General features: G+C 51.9%; 1 protein-coding gene across 3 annotated transcripts in view; it reads left to right on the forward strand.

Annotated features, from left to right (window-relative positions):
• The window catches only part of RFX2 (regulatory factor X2), a 99,177-nt gene that overhangs the window by 26,871 nt on the left and 54,376 nt on the right, over positions 1-17,930 (forward strand). The window contains exon 1 of one of the 3 annotated variants that reach the window (XM_055343041.1): positions 11,050-11,108. The exons of the other annotated variants lie outside the window; for them this stretch is intronic. The gene's annotated coding sequence lies outside the window, so the exon portion shown is untranslated. Of the gene's footprint in view, positions 1-11,049; positions 11,109-17,930 lie in introns of those variants that run through there. 3 annotated transcript variants of the gene reach the window in all.

Consider the following 17,930-nt stretch of genomic DNA (forward strand, 5'->3'; position numbering starts at 1 on the left):
CTGTGGGTGAGAAGAGCCTCATAAGTAACCTAAGTAAGCAGGAAGCTCATAAAGGAGAACTTAGGGCTCATTTGTTCAGAGTCATCCGAGTGCCTGATTGATAACAGGTATTGTTCTGAGAGTATGAGGATGAACCAGACATGCTTCATAAACGGCCTTCTAGAACAGAGGTCAGCAAACTATGTAGCGGAGGCCATGGGTGACACACTGCCTGGTTTTTTTCGCAGTCCTGCCAGCTGAGAATATCTTCTGCATTTTCCAATGGTCAAAAAAAGAAATCAAAAGAAGACTATTTCATGACACATGAAAATGAGATGAAGATCAAATTTCAACGTCCCTAAGAAAAGTTTTATTGGATCAGGGCCAGGGCCAGGACCAGGATGAGGCAAGTGAGGCACTCGCCTTGGTCACAAAATTTAAGGCACCCAAAAAACTTGGTCATCAAGAGAAGTAATATTTTAATGGAGTATTTAAAAAATCAAAACAAATGCCACACACACAAAAATCCATGATGAGCAAAAAAAAATCAACATTTTAAAGACAGGATCCGTATTGCTGATTGATTGCCTTTACCCCAGGCTCCAGTAAGGCTCTGAATGTGACCAGGCTCATTCCTTATGTAAGGTCACTGGGGGGTTTCTAGAAACAGCGAGAGTTGAGTGGTTTCGATAAAGGCCTTATGGCCTGAGAAGCCAAAAACATTCTTTGGCCCTTTGGAGGAAAATTGGCCAACCCAGATTGAAATCAGTGAATTATATTAATCCTTACCAGTGCATAACTGTAACCAAACTACAGATTCAAATGCCTTGTCCATGTCCTCTATTTTTTATGTGCCTTTTTAAAAAAATGAGTGTACACTTATAAATTATTTAATTTTTGGATAATGGCATCTATAAGTCAATAGGGACAGTTAACACTGAATTAATAAGCAAGCTGATGCTTGTGGGCTGTGATGATTGACTAAATGTATAATTACCTGCATTAAAATTGTAAAGGCCATCATTGACTTTCGTGGTGACTAAATAATTAGTTAACCCTTTGTTTATGGGGCTTAATGTTACTTGGCCTCTTTATAAAATGATATATTTCCTGTCCAGCTTCCATATATAGGTCTTAGTAAGCTCAATTAATAACTTAAGCATTAATTATTATTAAAACCTTAAAATAGTAAATGCCGTGGGAGCTTCCTCCCTGGTTTTCCTGCTTTGACTCGTCAAAGTAGAGTGCTCTCAAGAACATAAACCAGAATGTATTGTGGCCCAGCCTGGGGCTTCTCTCAGGAACTGGAATAAAACCCAGACTTTTGGCCATGTCCTCAGGGTCTCTGCTGCTGTCTCCAGCCTCTTGCCCTCCCCTGCCACAGGGCCTTTGCACCTACTAGTCCCTGTGCCGGAAGTGCTCTCTTCCATCTCCCCATGTCTGGCCAGGTCTCAGCTCAGTGCCGTCCTTCACAGCACCCTTAACTGGCCTGGCAAAAGCTTGGGAGCCCCTTTCCATCATCCCTCCCCTCCAGCTCTATCCCTCTGCTGTCTCCTTTTGTCCTGACCTAGACCATTCTGAAACAACACTGTATATCTGGTGATTGGTTTCCTGGATGGGGGTGTCAACACCCCAAGATCTGGCTTGTTCACTTTTGAATCCTCAGAACCTGGTATAGTGCCTGGTACTTGGTACATTTACTTTGTTCCTTTTTATTTAGAGTTTAAGTTTACATACGGTCATGTTTACCTCTTGGGGTCTGCTGGCCGGTGAGTTTTCACACACTCATAGATTCTTGTTTAACCCCCTTTCCCCCGAAGAGGGCAGAGAGCAGTTACAACACCCCTGTGCATTCTCTTGAGCTGCGCCTCTGCAGCCAGAGCCTCATTCCACCCTCGACCCCTGCTCACCAGGCTCTGCTCCCCGGCCCGCCACTCAGCATAATACCTTTGAGATTCATCAGGCTGTTGCATGTGCCCATAGCTTGTTCTTTGTATCGTTGAGTTGTATTCCATTGTACAGATGCACCACTGTTGGTTTGTCCAGTAAATTTCCTCTTGGTGATCAATGTTGAATTAGTACTAAAGCCTCTGGTCGTAAGAGTGACAGCATGGTGTAGATGAAGTGAGTTGAACAATAGTAGTATACCCTGTACACACGGCGTTCACTAGGTACTGTGTTCAAATTTATAAGAACTGATGTGCTTTCCAGTGCTTACAAATGCTATCACAATTTTTATTTTTTATTTTTTAAGAAATTTTATTTATTCATGAGAGACAGAGAGAGAGAGAGAGAGAGAGGCAGAGACACAGGCAGAGGGACAAGCAGGCTCCACACAAGGAGCTCAGTGCGGGACTTGATCCCAGGACCCCAGGATCACGCCCCGAGCCGAAGGTGGACGCTTAACCACTGAGCCACCCAGGTGCCCCTCTATCACAATTTTTTTTTTTATTTTTTTATTTTTTAAAAGATTTTTATTTATTCATGAGAGACACAGAGGCAGAGACATAGATAGAGGGATAAGCAGGCTTCTCACAGGGATGCTGATGTGGGACTTGATCTCCGGACCCAGGATCATGCCCTGAGCTGAAGGCAGATGCTCAACCTCTATCACAATTTTTAAAATGATATATAAGGAGTACAAGAGTCGTGTTCCTAGAAAGGGCCATCATCTACAGAAGTGAATTAAGAAATGGAAGTTTCTTTCTCTCTTTTAAAATATTTTATTTATTTATTTGAGAGCGAACGAGCGAGCGAGAGAGAGCACACAGAGGGAGGAGCAGAGGGCGAGGGACAAGCAGACTTCCCACTGAACAGGGAGCCCTTTGGGGGCTGGATGCGGGGCTCAATCCCATGACCCTGAGATTATAACCCGAGCCAAAGTCAAGAGTTGGACGCTTAACCCGCTGAGCCACCCACAGGCCCCCAAAGTTTCTCTTTCATCTTCCTGTCTCCCTCACCTCCCATGACCGGAACACTGTTAATAAAATGATTTGTGTCCTTCTAGACCTTTTTAATGAACTTACCTATTGTATAACATATATAGCTGCATCTATTTTACATTAATCTATTCTTGGAGCCTGCTGTGTGCCAGGCCTTATATATCTTGGAGATCTTTCTTACAGAATGTACTTCATGCTTTTCAATGGCATCATAGCAAGGAGGCGCCATCATTTATTTAATGATTTCACTATTGAATATTTCAGTGGTTTGCAATTTTTTGTGACTTCAAGTAATGCCACCACTAACAAGTAATGTTACCCATATATACCTTATTTTTACAGCTTAACTGAGATATATTTCACTTACCATAAAGTTGGCCCATTTAAAGTGTATGTCAGTGGGCTTCACTATATCCTCAGGGTTACGTAACCATCACCACTAACACCTGAACATTTCCATCACCCTAAAAAGAAGCCCCATCCCCATTAGCAGTCACCCCTGGCCCCCTCCCCCAGGCCCTGGCACCCGCTGACCCACTGTCTGTGGGTTTGCCTGTTCTGAACATTTCACATAAAGGGAATCCTATGAGACGTGGCCTTTTGTGTCTGGCCCTCTTGCCTGAGTGTCACGTTTTCAAGATCCATTCACACAATGGCGTGAGTCAGAGCTTCCCCCTTTCTTGTGGCCGAATAACATTCTATTGTATGGATAGGCCACATTTTGTTTAATCAGCTGATGGACATTTGAGTTGTTTCTACTTTGGGGCTCCCATGAATCCTGCTGTTTCGAACATTGGTGTATAGTGGTTGGCCATTTGCCTCTTTGGACATGTGTGTTTCTATGGGGTAAATTCTGAGGGACGAATAAACCAGCCACCTCTCCTAGCTAGCTTTCCATCCCCTGACCATGCAGGTTCAGACATGTCCTAGGCTTTGAGGGATGCTCAGAGACTGACCCTGCTCTTGAGCAGGAACCACCCCCTCTTCGCCTGCCACCAGCGCTGTGGGGCTTTGCATCCACCCCCCTCAGGCATGCTCAATACTACAGGAGACATCACCCCTCCTAATCCGTGCCCGAGAAGGGATTGGCAAAGCGACCAGTGTAATGCTGCAAACCCCAGAAACTTGTAGCAAAGAGAAAGCAAATAGGATCCCCTTCTGGGGAATTAAGGAAACCCCACTTGCTCTCTCTCTACCCCAGGGAGGACAGCTCTAAACGCGTCTGCATCAGTCCCCATTTTGCAAGCAATCAGAGAGATGCTTGGCCATAGAAAACGTCCTGTACACGCTCTGAGGTCTCACGGAAGGACGGGAGGGATTCCTGAGAAGGGAAGAGGGGCGATGATAAAATGTAATTTTGCATCAACAGCCGGGCAGCAATAGTAAGTTGGAAGGAGAGCTGCTACACTGGCTCGATGCTGGGAGAGAAAGGAGTGTGAAGCATTGGCCAAAATGACGAACCCCACAAATATGCCCTGGAATGAATATAGCACACAGCACGAGGCGTTCCCAGAGGCGCCTCCCACACTTATTTGTTTTTGAAATCACAAATAGCAAAGCGTATCACTGCTCTTGGAGTTTCAGATATTTCAATGGGCAGAACTCAGCAGATGCTCTTGGCTACCTTAAAATGGAATGAGTTGCAACAACGGCGTTAAGGACATTTATTGAGCACTTACTGTGGGGGGGGGGCAGGCGCTCAGACACCCCCCCACCCCCCCACCCCACCCCCACCCCCGCTCTGTCGGGCCTCATTTTCCTCATTTGCTTTAGCGCAGTGACCCACAGAGGCAGGCGGAGTCCACTCTCTTCCACTTGCCGACAGATGGAAGCTCTGCAAGCCCTCAGCCCCTGGCTGCAAGTGGCCCTCTAGAAAGCGGAGGGTGCAGGAGTGCGTCATATTTAGATGGTGTCACAGCATTGCTTGTGCTGTGTGTCAGGGGAACATGCAAGCCCCGGGTGCTCCCCCTCCTCCCCCTCATTGTGCACTGCAGGGGAGGGAGGTGCTGTCCTGGAGGAGTGGAGGAGGGAGCTGCTCGAAGGGCGCTGGGCCCTCGATGCTTCTCTGTCTCTGCAAGCGCCCCGGCCCTGGGTGCACCCTGCCCACCCCCGGGTGCTGACCTTGGCCGCTTTGGGTGGGGCTGCCCCAACTCCACCTTCTGTCTGGGGGAGTGTTGACCTTGACTGGGGGGCCGCCCAGAGCCCCCCAGGGCCTGGGCAGGCCTGTCTCAGGAAGTCCTCGTGTGGTTGGCCACAGTCACACACAAGTGAGGACACAATGCACACCTTTTCTGTGTTAGAGACGGAGGAATCTGGCAGCTTTCCGCTGGCGTCCTGCATCCCCGCAGGTGCGGAGTAGTGAGAGCTGGGTAGAGGCCTCAGCTCCCCAGGGAGGGCCGGTCAGCCACACCATGGACGTCAGCCATCCACGTTTAATTTCTTTTTTTTTTTTAAGATTTTTATTTATTTATGAGAGACACACAGAGAGAGAGAGGCAGGGAGAGGCAGAGACACAGGCAGAGGGAAAAGCAGGCTCCCTGTGGGGAGCCCGATGCGGGACTCGATCCCGGGACTCCAGGATCACATCCTGAGCCAAAGGCAGACGCTCAACCGCTGAGCCACCAGGCATCCCATCAGCCTGACTTTTTTTCCTGCATCCCAGTAGTTTCGAATTTCATCTGGATGGACATCTCTCAAATAGTTATCTTTTGAAAAATCCCACTGAAGGAGTCATAAATGCTTCTCAGATGCAGCGCCGGTCAAGATCACACAGCAGCCAGGCGACATCAGCCCCAAGACTTCTAGAAAGAAGCAAGGAGAACTAGAAGGAGCATCGGACCTCGGAGGACTTGAGGGGTGGCCCCTCGTCCGGGTCCACATTTGGAACACGATGCGGGGGTTGAGAGGGGAGGCCGCTCACCGTTACTTGAGTTACGTTTCAGAGGACTCCTCTCTGTGGCTCTTGCCACCTTCTAAGCAGAGCTAGGACATTTTATGCCAGTTTTTTTTTTTTTTCCAAAATTATCTTTTGCTCTGCTAGACGAGCTGACTTAATATGGAGCCAGCAATGGAGGTCCAAAACCAGAAACCCACAAAGCCGGGCATTTGTGCAGGACAGTGCAGCTTCCTGGCCTCCCTGGTCTCATGCCCCCAAGTCCTGCCAGCCACACGCCAGCCGAGAGCTGCTGCTGAGGAAGACGAGGGCCCATCGCAAATCTTTATGCAACAGGAAAGCCAGTTGAAATATTTTCAAGGTTTTATGGCACCTTTTTAAATTAAAAAAAAAAAAAAAAACATCACCCCTCCCCACCTTTTCATTAGAATGCTTTTCTAAAATGGAATCGGTTTTGATGTATCTTCTTAGAATTAATTTGGGTTAGTCTAAAAACCTAAAATATCTCCCAGATTTCTCTTTTTGGATTTAATTAGAATAATGAGTTTAATATTTTTTTAAACTGTTTTGCGTCGGGGTTGACACTTTCAGAGAGACAGAAATAGAATGTCCGTTTTGTTCTCCTTTGGATGGGACAACAGAGACTGAGATGAGGAGGGAGGTGACAGGTCGGATAAACACTTCCAATCCTGCCTTTTGTTGCTTCGTTTTCACTTCCTCAGAGATCCCCGGGTTCTGCTGACGGGGTCTGGACTAGATTCTCGGTCCTGGGGCCCTCGACGTGCCACTGTCCTGCAGAGACCTAGGGCCACTGGAGGCAGTGAGTGGTCCCTCCAGCAGGTCAGGGCACACGACTCACCGGCGGGGCCCAGGGTGCTCACTCGAGGCTGCAGGCCTCTGCTTACAGCAGGATTCCCGGCCGCACTTGTTTATCTTACATTAAATTTCTTGGTCATCTTGCATAGTTCAAGCCTGGCTTAGCAAGAAATACACTTTTGTTTTTCAGAGTGACTCTAGGACTTTTTATTTAAGTTCTCACGTTTGTACGTTGACACGGCAGAAAAATGAGGCAAATTAGAGCTGATCTCTAGCAATAGCAGGGCATGGAAAGATCAGACACTGGTGGATTTGGAAAGAGGCGTATCATCATCCTCAAGAAGGCAATGAAAAGAGCCGATTGTGTGTGGGGCGCAGACATGGAAGGGTGGGTCCTGTAAGGCTGTGTGGGGGACCACAGGGTGGGGGGCGAGTTGGGGCTGGCTCAGTCCACCCTAACGATACCACAGGCCCGCAGGCTTCTAAACCACAGAAATGTACTGTTCCCAGTTTGAAGATGAGGTGCCGGCACGACCAGTGAGGGCCCTCCTCTGGGTCGCGGACTTCTCCCTGTGTCCTCACAGGACGGAAGGAGCGCCCTGGGACCTCTGTGACAAGGGCCCTCATCCCATTCACCAGGGCTCCACCCCCGTGACCTACCCCCTCCCCAAGACCTCACCTCCTAACACCTTGGGTACCAGGTGTTCCCACATAGGAATTTGGGGGAAATGCAAACTTTCAGAACCTTCCTTGCATGGTCAGATGGAGCCCTAAAGCCTGGGGCCCAGGGAGGCCGTCTGTGGCCCCTGCCAGGCTGCTTCCCAGCCTGGGCTCTGCTGGAGACTCTAATGTGAGATCTGTAGACCTGAGTCATCCTGCACAATGTCCAGTTCTCACTCCATGGCTTCCAGCCTTCTAGGCCTCGCAGCAGCCTAGCAGGGGCCAGCGCTCTAGCTCTTGGGGGCTTCAGTAGACTTAGGAGGGCCCTGGGATCATCACATGGGGATCCCATGGCTAAGGGATGGGATTGGGGCTTGGGAGCTCCCAGAGATTTGTGGGTTTGGGATAACCCCTTGGTGACTTGGGGGCACTCCACCTCCCTGAATCTGGGTGGAAACTCTGCCTTCTGTCCTGGGCTGATGGACTAACGTCCATGTGCAAGTTCTGGCCAACCCCTCCTCTCTTCTGCAAGATTTCTTCATCCCATCCCATCCACATGACACCACTCCACCAGCAATTACCGCCGCCCCCTTGGGCGTCCATTCCCTCCCACTGGGTCCTGCCCATCCCAGTGCACAGCTGCTGTTACTTCTTCCATTTCAGAAATCCTCTCTCCACGGAATGCCCCCTTCCAGTGGCCATCCCCTTCCTCTCCCTTTCTTGCCAGCAGAGATGTCTCAAGAGCTGTGTGTGCCTGGGGTCCCCAGTTCTGCAACTCTTGGTCACTCTTGAAGCCATGTCAGTCTCTGTGGACTTTGCCTACAGGGTTCCCCAGCAACCGCTCTGTCCTGTCACAGCGATCCAGCCAAGGCCAAGCCCCCAATCCAGTCAACACTCAGGACACCACTTGCTCATACTTCTTTTCAGTCTCATTTGCTGGATTTCCTCCTCTTTAGGATCTTTAAATGGTGAGGAACCAAAGAGCCCAGCTCGAGGCCTCTTCTCTGCTCTCCTTTGATGAGCTCAGCCAGGCTCACCGCCTTAAATAGGCCATCGACATGCTGATGGCTCCAGCCCATGTCACCTACGCACTGCGGGCTCCAATCTGCATCCTAGACACTACACCTCTGTACATCTGTATACGAATACTCTAGCCCAGGTCATCTGTACACTGGTGGCTCCAGCCTACCTCCTGCCCCTCGGGTCCTCACGTATGGATCTGCTGACCTTCTCAGCATCCCAACTTGGTGTCTGAGAGCCTCTCACACCTCACATCTTTCAAACTCAACTTCAGAGTGCTCCCCACTCCTTTCTCTCAAGCTCCACATCCAACCCATTAGCAAACTCTACTAGTGCTGCCTCCGAGTATTTGTCCCTCACGGTAGGCATCAGAGCCTCCCTTCAGCTGGGGTGTCTAGGCAGAATCAGCAGTGTCCCCCAGATGGTGGAAGCAGGGACTCCCATGCTTTTGGCTGCTGGTGATCTCACCTGCCGGCTAGAGATCATTATTTCCTCTCCACCACCTGTTAACACCCAAGAGTCTGGTTTCAAATCCTGCATCTCCCTGGAGCCCAGGTTCAGATTTTAACAGCGTGGCACCTGCCTCCCCTTATTCTCAAGGAGACGCATCCATTCCAACCCGTCTATTCTAAGAACAACTCCTGGGTGCTCTCTTAGGAGAACAAGGTTTCTTGGTGTCGGCCGCGTCTATCTCCAAGACCAGGTTTGGTCAGAGGCCAAACCTCGGCTGAGAGTTAAGAGGGTACACGTAATGGGGCCCAAATCTATTAGCACCTGGTGCCTTTACAACCTAAGACGCAGCCACGTGCTTCCCATTCTGCCAACGTGTTTTCAGATCCTTGGCCACGCTCCCCCCCCACTCCCACCCCCAAGAAGACCATCCCCTGAGAACACTGTCCTCGCCTGTAAGATGGGGTGTTGTCCTCTTCCCCTCCAAGTTCCAAAGCCCAAACTGTTCTGGACAGAGCCAAGGCTGGGTTGGCTCTGAGGTTAGCTTGGTTTTTGTTTTTTTGTTTTTTTCCCCTCTATGGGTCAAGATTGTCCAACGCTAGGGACGTCCCTGTCACCTCTTTCCGGGGCTGTGTGCCCCTGTGCTTCCCAGGCCTGGCTTCCTCTTCTTCCTCCTCGTGCTGCGTGAGGCAGGAAGAGCACAGGCACAGGGATGCCAGATGCTGTAGGTTCCTTCCGCAGAGTCCCAGGAGGCATTTCTAATGCTGAGTCAACGACTTGGTTTGCAACCTATTTATCTGTACATGACATTTTCAAAAGTCTTTTAAACTAGGTATCCACTCCTCTCTTTTTACATCTTTTTCAAATAGCTCAAGCCCCAGTTTGTTTCAGTTTGTATAATCACTGCCCAGAAAACCCGTGTGCAGCTATGAATATCCCACATTGTTTGCCCGATGATAAATAAATTCTTTCCTCTTGGAGAAAAAGGCACTTTCTCCTCCCAGCCCGAGGAAGGACTGTCGAAGTCCCTGCCATGATGCTGACTGCAGGGAGAGTTGGTCCTTCTCGGGTTTTGTTATTTCAGAACAAATATGGTAAACTGTTTCCCCCTTGGTTACTATAGAGAAGAGATTATTTGCCTTTCTCTTAGGGCTTCTGAAAATAATAGATTACATATTTGGGAGGGTTTTTTTTTAGATCTGGTTAATGTGAGATAGAGGGGATTGCTCCGGGGATGACATTGTTTGGTTTGGGAAGTATTCTTGCTGTTGCCCAGCAACAGGCTCTTAGAGACGGGAGTGGACTGCGTTGTCCCTGGCAACCGTTGTTACTCAGCAAACAATGAGGGCCGGCAAAGAGCGCCAGGACTGCGGACTCCAGGTTTTAATTGAACATCTGCATATATTTTTCTCTGATGAAATTATGTTCGAGTCTGATTTGCCAAGGCAGGTAGACCCGGGTCCACCTGGGGTCCACTTGGAGGAAAACATGCTGTCGTTCTGACGTCTCATCCCGTAGAAAGCAAGAGGGACTGATGGAAGGAGAAAAACAAAAAAAAAAAAAAACCCTCAAAAAACAACAACAACAAAAAACTTTGAGCCATTTGACTATGTCGTCGACTGCTCAACTGGAGACTTATTTCAGCCTCAAGTGGAATTTCTTTTTTGATCTAACTCCTCGTGTTTGCAAAATCATTACCTGGCCACCCTGCTTCTCCAGCGCTTTCCAGCCTGATGTTTCCATTGCGGCCGCTGGGGCATTTCAGAAAAGCCAGGACTTGAACCCAGCGGGCCACACATGACACTATTCACACAGAGGCCTGGCTGGTGATGGAAGCTGCACCCAGAGCCTTCTGGTTCTTTGCTATTCTCTGCTACTCCTGTTAAGAAGTCCGGTACTCAGGTGACCCTCCGGGGGACGAGCAGAGCAGGCTTCCTGGGGCAGCAGGTGTGTTCCCACTGGCAGCAGCGGAGCCCTTCACCCCGTGGATGGGCACCTCGCAGCCCCCGGGTGGATTTTGCTCAAAACAGGGTCACTCCCCACCTCCTCCTCAGCGAGCCAGAGATAGCGACTGTTTACCAGGGCTCGTTGCTTGGGTAAACACTGCCCCTGAACTTCATTCAAAGCTGGTGACACATTTCTTTCCCAGTTCTCTGCACCGCCCTTCCCGCCCCGCCCACCAGCAAGGGCTATAAATTGGGAAATGTTAGTCAGTGCAGGTTTTTGGTGGGGGACTTGATCCTGCCTTGTTCGTCTCGAATGCAATCTGTGTGACTAAGGCAGCAGCAACCGCAGAAGTGCCGCCTGTATCAGAGCACAGCGCCCGTGGTCAGTCAGACAGCTCCGTGGTGAGATTCGCTTTAGTTGTACCGATTGGTGGTTTTTTTATTTTTATTTTTATTTTTATTTTTATTTTTATTTTTATTTTTTTTAAGGGCAGTTCACTCTGTAGCCGAGTGCCCCGAGAAAATGTCCGCTGCACTTTGGTGCCAGCTCTCCAGCTAACGCCAAAACTTATGATGGGATGTCACTGGTGTTCTAGAACAAACAAAAGCAAGTCATAGATTTATATATATATATATATATATATATATATATATATATATATATATATATATGGCCAGCTCGTTAGTCACCCGCCCTATCAGATGCAATAATTAAGCTCCAGTTACGTCAAGTGTTAGTGGAATCAAAATGAGTAAGTTCTGACTTACACAAAGATTCCCCAGAAGATTAATGGGAATACAGGATTCCTCCTGTAACCTGTAGCAGCAGGATAGCTGGAGTTCAGTTTGCACTGAGAAAGATCGGCCCTTCCAAAGAAAACGCTACTCCGCATTCCAGAAAATTAGTTTATACCCAGTCCCAGTTTAGGCAAGTCATTTTGCAGGAACTGTAACCTCATTTAAAAATGTTCTTTTAAGTGGATCACTTCAAAAATTTCCCCTTGGAGATACCTCCCCCACATCAGGCCTTGCAGCTTGGGTCCCTTAACATCTTAGAGATTAGAGACCCAAAGCGCTTAACATCTTTGGGTCCCTTTGCCCCGCTGGGCTGGCTGGATCTGTAAGGGCCCCTCCAGTGCTGCCGTGTTAGGTGAGGTTCCTGCGTTTCAGCTCGGTCGTTTCTCTGCTTTTGCAACTCTGTGAAGTTAGGGGTGACCGGAGAGGAGTAGGGGGGTCAGTTGGAAAGGCCCCGGGTGTGATGTTGACAGCAGGAGAAAAGCCAGCCGCTTGGCCTGAGCCAGTCACGGAGGTGCTGCCCGTCGCTGGTGCTTATTGGCCATTTCTGGGAGCCGGAAGTGTCCTTGTCACCAGACAGCACCGTCCAGGGCGGGGTGGGGCCAGCAGGCTCCAGCCGATGCCCTGGAGGAGGGAGCTTCTGGCCACCTTGGTCCCCTGGTCCCCTGGTCCCCGCCTTGCTCCTTCTCCCTCAGGCTGTAGGGGGCGCTCTGAAGGCTTGGTTTTCTTGAGACCGGCTGGTCCAGGAGCCAATCGTGCACAACTGGGAGGCAGGAAGCAGAACTGAGGGCAGGGAGCAGAGAACGGATGGCTTGGTTAGTCTAGAAATACCAGGCTTAGCAAGACCGTGATGTTAGACGAGTGGTTCTCAAAGGCGGTGACTCTGACCCTCAGGGAACACTGGTGGTGTCATTTTGGGTTGTCTTGACTGACAGTTGGTGCTGCAGTCATGGAGTGGGTGGGGGGCAGGGATGCCTCTCCACCCCCCCGCAGTGCCCCGGACAGCCCCCAGAGAACATTCTGGCCCCAAATGTCTGGAGCGGGGGAGGGGGAGAATGGTGGCTCAGAGCAGGGCTTCTCAAACTCTGTGTGCATTATAGTTCATGAGCAGTTCCAGAAAAGGCAAAGCAGTGCCTCTCACCCATTGACCTTGTCCCCTTGAGGACATTTGTTTTTCACAACTGGGAGTGCTCCTGGTATCAAGTAGGGGGAAGCCAAGATGCTGCTGAGCGCCTACCCCCACCACAGGGCCATGGAAAGCCCCCCACAGCCAAAAATGATGCAGCTCCAGTGACCACAGTGCTGAGGCCGGGGAGCCTGTGCTAGATGATGGGTGACTTGATGGCAGGTTTTAATTGCTGTGCACAGTGTGACTTGGGGCCACTCTGAAGCTGCTGGCGGCGGCTCCCCACCCCCAGAACCCTTCTGCTGTAGCTGTCATGGGGGTAGGGGAGACTCTGAGGTCCTCACCACTCTCCACACTAGCCTCAGCCCTGCTCTCCAGGGTCACATCTGTCCCAGCATGGCAGGCGCCATCAGCCCTGTCCTCACCATCGCTGTGGTGCCCGCGGGGACACCAGCCCCAGCCTCCGGTGGCCCTCCATGCCAGAATGGCCACCCCCCACCTCGCCACTGCCACTTGGGACCCCTGTAGCCACGCTGGCCGCCCTCGATTCTGCAGAGATGTGTATTTGGTGGAGGCAGCACAGCGTGGTGGCCCACACAGCCCATGGTCCCGCAGGCCTGGGCTCGGAGCCCCGCACACTGCAAGCCATTTGGATTGAACTGGGGGTGCCTGAGGGGTCGGGTGACCATCCCGCCTAAGCACTGTGACCGAAGTGAGAGGAAGCCTGGCTTTCTCCATGGAGGGCCAGCAGAAGTGTATGCAAAGCGGAGGCAGGATGGGGCAGGCTGGAGGACCGAGCATGCCCGAGCGGATGGGGAGCGGGGGCCGAGGAGCTTGTGAGGTTGGAAGAGAGAGTGTGCCCAGGTGGGCAGGGGAGCACCCCGGGGTGCTCCTACTGAGATCCACTCTGCTTTCTAGGCGCTCATGGGGAAAGATGGAGGGAGGTGGTCGTCAGGGCCGTTATCAACTAGTCCCTTCTGGTTACCGAGGGGCATGGAGCCACTTCTCCACTTGAACCTGATAGGAAGGTCCCCACGTACGTGTGCAGCCCGGACCCGTCTGATTCTTGCACTTGGACCGTTTCAGTTAGTTCACAGCTCCAGTCACAGAAGCTCAATTATGCGGAGACTCGCTCCTGATAGTATGGAGTTCTCTCTGCTTGGGGTGGAGGGGCCACTTACCTGGGAAGGAGACGATGGGCCCCGTGTGTGCTACACACGGTGGGGACACTCGGGAGTCTTACACGTTGGGGCCTCCTTGCCTTAAAGGAAGAAGACCCAGTTCAAATCCAGTTCTGCCGCTTCAGGCTGTGTGGCCTCGGGTTCCCGCTTGACCTCTCTGAGCCTCAGTCTGTCTGTCGTTGTTTCTAAAATGAGGGTGGCCAGCTCAGTCGGTAGGGCGTTCGCCTCTTGAGTTGTGAGTTCGAGCCCCACGTTGCGGGGAGAGATGACTCAGAGATGACTTAAATAAACAAAATTTTCAAAATAAAAGCAAAATGAGGATGATAAGGGCGCCGCTTCCTGAAGCATTACGTAAGATCACACGCATTTACTACTTTGCCCAGAGTCTGGGGTACAATTAACGCTGCCCTGCATTGCTGGCTTGTGCCACTGCAGATGTCCAGGGGGGCCCTCGCTCCCCTCACTCCTTCCCACTAGGTCACATTTTATTTATCAGGCACCCGCTGGGGTCCAGGCTCGGGGCGGGCACCCCCAACCCATCACTGAGCTTCATCTTCCCCGCCCCTTCGTCAGATAAGGAAACTGAGGCCACCACAGCGAGTGACAGCACTAAGATCTGAACTCGGTAGTCTGAGGTCACAGTCTGTGCCCATACGGTGTGCCGACTGCCTTCGTATTTGTTCCAAACTTGTAGCCTTAGCCTTACGTATGTGATGAAGGCTGCTGGGTCTTTTCCGTGATGGAGCTAAGACGCAACAGCAGGCTGGGAAGTAGGGAGAGAGCCAGGTGACTGTTCCTGGGGTGCGGTCCACAGAGCAGGGCCCTCAGGCTAGCTCTGAGCAGACAGTCTTCATGTCAGAAGGTCTGGGTCATCCAGACCAGGCTGAGCTGCCTCGTGAGCGTGAAGGGCACGCCTGGAACCATCTGGTGACGATACTCAACCTTCCCAAGGGACCACAGGCCCTTGACACCAGGTCCCAGATGCCCGGTAGTCCTTGATGTAGAACATGCAGCGCCGCTCTGGAGGCAGACCCAGAACTTCCAGAACCAGATGAGGAGGCAGGGGTTCCACTAGGTCCCTGGGAGGTGGTCCCCGGTGGAGCCATCAGGGCTGGGTCACCAGTTAGACATAGCCTTGAGGCCTAGGGAGATGCCTCATGACTCGAACTAGTCCAGTGGTTAGGAAACACTGAAGAAGCAGCAGGTTTGGGGGAGAGAGGTTCCCTTTGGGGTTTGTTAGACCAAGTCTGGTGGCATTTAAGTGATTACTGAGAAGTGGTGGAATCGGGTTGCCTGCCAAAAGCATATTTGCTGGGTGAAAATGTCAGTGAAGTCTGGGTGAGTTATTTTTAAAGATTTTATTTATTCATGAGACACACAGAAAGAGAGGCAGAGACACAGGCAGAGGGAAAAGCAGGCCCCCTGCGGGGAGCCCGATGAGGGACTCGATCCCAGGACCCGGGATCACGCCCTGGGCCCAAGGCAGACGCTCAACCACTGAGCCACCCAGGGATGCATGCGTGAGTTTTTAAATTCACGTCCCCCCCCCCCCGAATTAAGTGGCAACTAAAATCAGACCACCAGACCACATGTGAGCGGAGGTAACCATAACCTTAGTTCGGACAATTTTTATATTAACAGTCAAATCCTGTCTCTTTAAGAGGAAAGTAAGTGGGTGCTGCCCCATTGCCACGGGGGAAAGACCGCTGTCCTTGGAGATCCGAGTAGCCTGTGCTGCGCGAGGAGGACAGGCTTCAGGGTCCCCACCCCCTGCGGCCCCCTGGAGCCCTGCAGATGGCCAACTTGCAGGGCTCGGGCCTGCTCCTCTGCTGGACAGCGAGCGAATGTTTGGCCCCTGAGCAGAAAACAGGAACAGAAGCCCAGTTCTTACCAACAGAAAAAGGAATTTGAATTCTGTCGATACTTTATTCCAGAGTAGCTCAGAGCCAGCTCTGATCCTTCAAAGTTCGTTGCTGCAAAAGAAAAGAAAACTGAGGGCCTAACAGGGCACCCAGACAGTTTAGGCAAAGGGGGAGTCATGGGCCGCCCTTGCTGGAAGTTGAGGCTCGGCTCCTAGAAGCAGTGGGAAGCCTTTTCTTCCTGTTCCTCACCTGGCGGCCCATCCCTTTTTCTCAAGGCCAGCTCCTTTCTCAGACAGTGCCCTTGGCTTAGAGGGTGGCTCTCCATCGGGGCGATCCTGTCCCCCAGGGCACATTCACGAGGTCTGGAGACTCCGGGCAGACGGAGGTTCCTGGTGTGCAGTGGGTGGGGGCCAGGGATGCCGATCAGCACCCCACAGCGCCCAGGATGCACCACCCCCCCCACCCAGAGAACAGCCTGGCCCGATGTTAGCGGGGCCTGGGGCTGGGAGCCCCGCTTGTGGCCGCTGGTGGGTGCCTTGGCAGTGATCCGAGAGCAAGAGAGGATGTGGTTTGTACCATCGCGGAGCTTTAATGAATGCACTTTTCAGCAAGGAGGAGACGGACTTTAAGTTCTCCAAACCTACGAGGGTCTGGTCGTCTGGGTGCCTGGAGCTGAGCTGGGCTGTCATGGGGGCCCAGCCCTTGCCCCAGGCCCCAGGCCCACGGGTGTCATGTGGACAGAACCTAAAGCTCACATCGTTGGCTCCTTAGACCTTGCACTCAAATGGGACGGGATCCAAGAGAAGCGAGTGGACATGATCTCCCTTGTCACCGTCATGCCACTCCAAGTGTCAGCACAAGCGTCGGGACAGAAGCCGGGGTCTGAAACAACCCGTACCCTTTGAGAGCCTTCTGGACTTGTCGCTTCTTGTTCACGGGGTGTGGGGGTGGGGGGACGATGACACACGGACAGGAATTGCTTTCTCAGGGGCCAAGGGAGCCTGGTGCCATCCCCAGCTGCCGCCATGTGAGCTTGAGGTGTCTCCCCCAAAAGGAAAAGGCAAAGGCCCAGGGTCTCCCCGAAGGGGAAGTTAACTGACCAATCAGAAGGAGGGAAACGGAAAACTGCTGCTCTTGCTCTTTGCTTGTCCCCCAATGACAAGATGTTTTCTAAATCCCGCGGGGCCTACGTAAGGCAGGTGACCCCTCCGCCAGGCCCAGGGCGGAACAGGAATAGAAAGGAGATTGCTTCAGGTCGCGGTGAGTCAGCGCGGGCCAGGAGCAGGGCCCAGAAGTGCCCTCAGCTTTTTCTGCGTTTCCTTTCCTGTCATTACCGGTTACTAGGCAACCGGAGTATTTTCCTGTAAACAGAAGCCTCTTCCCTTTGTGCCCAGGGGCAGATCCATTCATCCGGCCAGGCCCGCGCAATCCGGGCTGCTGTGCCCTGGTCCCTGCTGGTCCCCGTTGCCCCTCACTGACGCTCGCACAGGCTCCCCCTGCTGAGTGTCCCCGGCAGCGTCCCCAGGTCAGATGTGCCTTTTCCGAGGTCTGGAGAGGCCACTTCGTTCCTCAAACGTGTCTTCATCTGGGACCAGATGGCCAATGAAACCAGCTCGGCTTACAGACAACACACTGGGTGCGTTTCTGAGCCGCAGGGAGCGTGGGGCCCACCTCACAAGCTGGGCAGTGGCTCGTATCCGAGAAAGAATGCTCAGGCCCAGGCCTTGGGCAGAAAAACAGGAGAGAGGACAAATGAAGCTGATAGAGCAGGCAGGGATGACAGCCACTGAAAGATTTCCAGTTCCTGTTGCAAGTTCAAGTTGAGAGCAGAAGCGCAGACCCGCACTCGTACCTGCGAGGGTGTGTCCCGGGTCTCCAGTGACTGTCATCCCTGAGGAGCCTGACCAGCTGTGCAGAGAAGAGGAAAAGCAGAATTTAGGGATTCCCGAACTTCACGCTGAATGTGACTGCTTGGTGCCCTGTCGGTGGGGCCAGCCCTCTGGCCTCCCCGCTGCTGCCCCTGTGCTGCGGGGTGCGGGGGTCCCTCGGATCCAGCCTCACACCTTCTGGAAGGACTACCTGACCTACTGCTCTCATCTCCAAGGGCTGCTAACATGGCAAACCACAGCATGTGGAGAAAGGCAGTGATGAAATATGCGTGCACTTCTTTTGGGCTGAAAACTGATTGCCCGGTGGTTTTTCATTTAATTTTTTAATGTGGAAAATTCGCACATCTACAAAATCAACACACAGTATAATG

Source organism: Nyctereutes procyonoides, unplaced genomic scaffold (genome assembly GCF_905146905.1).
Source record: "Nyctereutes procyonoides isolate TBG_1078 unplaced genomic scaffold, NYPRO_anot_genome, whole genome shotgun sequence".
Taxonomy (NCBI): Eukaryota; Metazoa; Chordata; class Mammalia; order Carnivora; family Canidae; genus Nyctereutes; species Nyctereutes procyonoides.